The sequence below is a fragment of the Salvelinus sp. IW2-2015 genome, unplaced genomic scaffold, assembly GCF_002910315.2.
Source record: "Salvelinus sp. IW2-2015 unplaced genomic scaffold, ASM291031v2 Un_scaffold2101, whole genome shotgun sequence".
Taxonomy (NCBI): Eukaryota; Metazoa; Chordata; class Actinopteri; order Salmoniformes; family Salmonidae; genus Salvelinus; species Salvelinus sp. IW2-2015.
In genome coordinates this window covers 81,014-85,916 of record NW_019943439.1, presented here as the reverse complement: position 1 = coordinate 85,916, position 4,903 = coordinate 81,014, and positions in this window count along the sequence as shown.

Sequence of the window (4,903 nt, the reverse complement as noted above, 5' to 3'; positions counted from 1 at the left end):
CATGCTATCACACTTTCAGTAACAGTCTATCACACTTCCATTATCAGGCTATCAACTTCTATAGCAGCTATACACATCTCAGTTAGCAGAGCTATCACACTCTCAGTTAGGCAGGCTATCACACTTCTCAGTTATCAGGCTACACACTTGCTCAGGTTTAACAGCAGGCTAGTCACTTCTCAGTAGCAGGCTCTCACACTTTCTCAGTTAGCAGGCTGACTCCCACACTTCCTCAGTAGGCAGCTATCACACTTCTCAGTAGCAGGCTATCACACTTTTCCATAGGCTCTTCTCATCTCAGTGCCTACCGCTCCAGCTTCTTTCTCACCTCTAACTTCTTCTTATGCTTATTTAGCCGCTTGTCTCCCTTTCTACCTTCCTGTAGTTTAGCAGCTATCACACTTCTCAAGTTACAGCCTTATCACATCTCAGTAGCAGGCTATCGCACTTCTCAGTAGCAGGCTGCTATCACACTTCTCAGTAGGCAGGCTATCACACTTCAGTACACTACACTCTCAGTTAGCAGCTGTATCACACTTCTCAGTTAGCAGGCTATCACACTTCTCAGTTAGCAGGCTATCACACTTTCTCAGTAGCAGGCTATCACACTTTCAGTTAGCATGCACGCTATCACACTTCTCAGTTAGCATGTGCTATCACACTTCTCAGTTAGCATGCACGCTATCACACTTCTCAGTTATGCGCTATCACGTCTCAGTTAGGGCAGGCTATCCACTTCTCAGTAGCAGGCTATCAACATCTCAGTTACCAGGCTTATCACACTTCTCAGTTATCAGGCTATCCACTTCTCATAGCAGGCTATCACACTTCCCAGTACAGTCTATCACACTTCTCAAAACACATCATAGTAGCTTAGTGCTCTTTACACACACTTACCACTCGCTCTGACGCTGGGTGCCGTCATGGCAGTGGCTTCTGAGCAACCTTGGTCTGGTGTTGGTGCTGTGGGAGGTCTCCGGGGTCTGTGTGGTGCTGTGGAGGTCTCCGGAGGGCTGGTGTTGGTGCTGTTGGAGTCTCCGGAGGTCTGGTGTTGTGCTGTGGAGGTCTCCGGAGGGTCTGGTCCTGGTGCTACTGGAGTCTGGGAGGAGGACAGGGGTTGGCGGGTCCCCTCTGTCTGCCCAGCCTGGCGGTCTGGTCTTTGGGTTCAGAGGGGCTTTCTAGGGAGCATGGTCGGGTGCAGGGAGTGGACAATAGGGTTAAGGGCAGGACAGAGCAGACAGGGGTACTTGAGGTGGCCTTAATAGGCTTGGGAAGAGGGTCACTGGGTTGTTGGGAGAGGGGTCACTGGGCTGGGAGAGGGTCACTCGGGCTTGGGAGAGGGTCAGTTGAGGGTACGGTTTGGAGAGGGGTCACTGGGTTGGGAGAGGGGTCAATGGGTTTGGGCTTGAGGTGGTTGTATCAACAGTCAAGTTACGGCGATCGCCACCGACCTCCGCCTTGCCAGACTCCTTTGCAGGATGTCTTGGTGCGAGGGAGGGTTTGGGGGCGATGGAGGGGCCGGTTTGGACGGGCCTGGACTCGGTGACGGGGTTCAGTCTCCCCGCCCCTAGCAACGGCCGTTGTCTCCATGGCTACCGTGGTCCTTCTGCCTGTTGCTGCTGCTCGAAGGCTTGGTATCCTGGCTCTTCCAGAGTTTATCATATCTCCTCCTCTTCTTCTTCTTTCTTCTTCCCGATTCGCTCCTCGGTTTTCGTTGCTATGGTGATTCAGGGAAGCCCCCAATCGTCAGAGCTGAAGGCGTCTAGGAGCTCCTGAAAGTACTTCCCCTCCTGATAACTCACTTCCTGTCTCTGTTGACCTCACTTTCTGTCTGGTCCCCAGCCTCACCAGGTTCTTGAACCTTGACCTCCGCCTGATTGTCTCTTGTTTTAATAATAGAGAAATCAGACCTTCCTGCTGAGTACCTGACAGACTACCATTTCTATAGGAGTAGTTAAAACAATCTAACAATGGAGCTTTGTGTATATCAAAAAAAGGCTTGATATACCTCTACCGGTATGCCATCAAGCCCTGGGGTTTTTCCAGACTGAAAGGATTTAATACCCTCAAAAAGTTCTTCCTCTGTAATTTGGCCTTCGCACTGATCTTTCTGTACATTTGTTAATTTTCCATTTTTTAAATATTATTTGGAAAGAATTCCTTACCGTAATCTTCATTCAGTGGGAGAGGATGAGACGGAAAATAATTAGCTTCCTCTTAAAATAACACTCGGAGAACCATAGATGACTCTGTCTTCAGCAACGAGTTTCTGCAAATTATTTTTGTTAGCGTTCCTGTATTGGAGATTCAGGAAGAATTTTGTGCATTTTTCTCCGTATTCCATCCAGTTTGCTTCATTTTTTGTAATAGATTACATTAGATGGTTCTTGAATAAGTTCAAGTTCTTTTTGTTTTTCCTCTAACTTATTTTGTATCTCTGTAATATTGTTTTTATTGCCATCTACCTGTACTATTAGTTAATGGATTTCCCTTGTTAGTCTTCTTTAGCCAGAAACTGCTTTTTTATTATTGATGAATATTGAATTGAATGACCCCTAAAAGGTACATTTAAATGTATCCCAAACAATAAGGGGATTTGCTGAACCTATATTATATTGGAAAAATTCAGTTATAAATTATTTTGTCTTAGTTAAAAATAAGTTGTCTTCCAGTAAATTRTGATTAAATTTCCAATATCCACGTCCACGTGGAAACCCTATAAGAGTTATGTGAAGGCCAATTAGATGATGATCCGATTGCATTCTGTCTCCTATTCAAACTTTTAAAATCTTTGATGCAAGAGAGAGAGAGACAAGAAAGTAGTCAAGACGACTAGCTTGGTTAAGTCTCCTCCATGTATATCTCACAAGGTATTCCGTTTCTTTTTATCCCCAAAAAACTCCCTYGTCCTTGCCGATGACAAGCATACCCATAACATGACGCAGCCACCACCATGCTAGAACATATGAAGAGTGTTACTCAGTGATGACAGCACATAGTCTATTAATGGGGCAAAGCCAACTCAGTGCTCTGTTGGGTTTGCCCCAAATATAACACTTTGTATTCAGGACATAAAGTACCTTTCTTTGCCACATTTTTTGAAGTTTTACTTTAGTGGCTTATTGCAAACAGGATGCATGTTTTGGAATATTTTTATTGTGTAGAGGCTTCCTTCTTTTCACTCCATCAATTAGATTAGTATTGTGGAGTAACTACAATGTTGTTGATCCATCCTCAGTTGTTTTCCCCTATCACAGCCGTTAAACTCTGTAACTGATTTAAAGTCACCTTTGGCCTCATGATGAAATCCCTGAGTGGTTTCCTTCCTCTCCGGCAACTGAGTTAGGAAGGACACCTGTATCTTTGTAGTGACTGGGTGTATTGATACACCATCCAAAGTGTAATTAATAACGTCACCACGCTCAAAGGGATATTCAATGTCTGCTATCTACCAGTAGGTGCCCTTCTCTGCGAGGCATTGGAAAACCTCCCTGGTCTTTGTGGTTGAATCTGTGTTTGAAATTCCCTGCTCTACTGAGGGACCTTACAGATAATTGTATGTGTGGGGTACAGAGATGAGGTAGTCATTCATAAATCACGTTAAACATTATTATTGAACAAAGAGTGAGTCCATGCAACTTATGTGACTTGTTAAGCACATTTTTACTCCTGAACTTATTTAACATCCGCCCGGGTCTGGCCGGACGGTAGGCCGTCATTGTAAATAATAATTTGTTCTTATTAACAGACTTGTCTCGTTAAATAAAGGTTAAATAAAAAAATAAGCTTGCCATAACAAAAGGGTTGAATACTTATTGACTCAAAAACATTTCAGCTTTTCATTTTTTATTAATTTGTAAATATTTTCTAAACAACAATTCCACTTTGACATGTGGGGTAGTGTGTGTGTGTGTGTTGTGTGTGTGTGTTGTGTGTGTGTGTGTGTGTGTGTGTGTGTGTGTTGTGTGTGTGTTGTGTGTGTGTGTGTGTGTGTGTAGGCCAGTGACAAAATCTCAGTGTAATCTATTTTAAATTCAGGCTGTAGCAGAACAACATGTAGAAGAAGTTCTTCTTCTTCACTTCTCTGAATGCTCTGTATACCATTTCCTCTCATTCCACTCCAGTCGTTACCCGAGCCTATCCTCCCCAATTAGGGTGCCACCAACCTCCTGTGGCATAACTGAGGTTTTCAAACTGAAACTGACACACACCCACACCAGGGGCTGTTCACACACAATCAGGACATTTTTTGTTGGGTTTCACATGGTGGTTGAGTAACAAATTATGACTCTCGCACGTTTTCTGACACATACATCCTATAAAAAAAAAGAAAACACCATGTTTGATAAAACAACTCAGTTAGCAGCATCACATCAGTTAGCACTGCTATCACATCATAGCATCTATCAGCTCTCTAGCATTGCATACACTCTCAGTTAGCATTGCTATCACGCTTCTCAGTTAACATGCTATCATGCTTCTCAGTTAGCATGCTATCACGTTCTCAGTAGCATGCTATCACCTTCCATTAGCATGCTATCACGCTCTTCAGTTAGCTATGCTATCACGCTGTCTCAGTTAGCAGCTACACACTTCTCAGTTAGGCATGCTATCAACGCTTCAGTTAGATGCTATCACCTTTAGACCTCAGTTAGCACTTAGCTATCAACGCTTCACGCATCTCAGTTAGCAGCTATTCCACGCTTCCTCAGTTAGCAGGCTTATCACACTCCTCAGTAGGGCAGCTATCACGACTTCTCAAGTAGCAGGCTATCGCAACTTCGCTCAGTTATCAGACCATAACGCCACTCTTATAGTCTCTATGCAGGTAAGACGGGCATACCGCACTTCTCAGTATATCAGACTATGCACTTCTCAGTAGAGCGAGGCTACCGCACTTCTC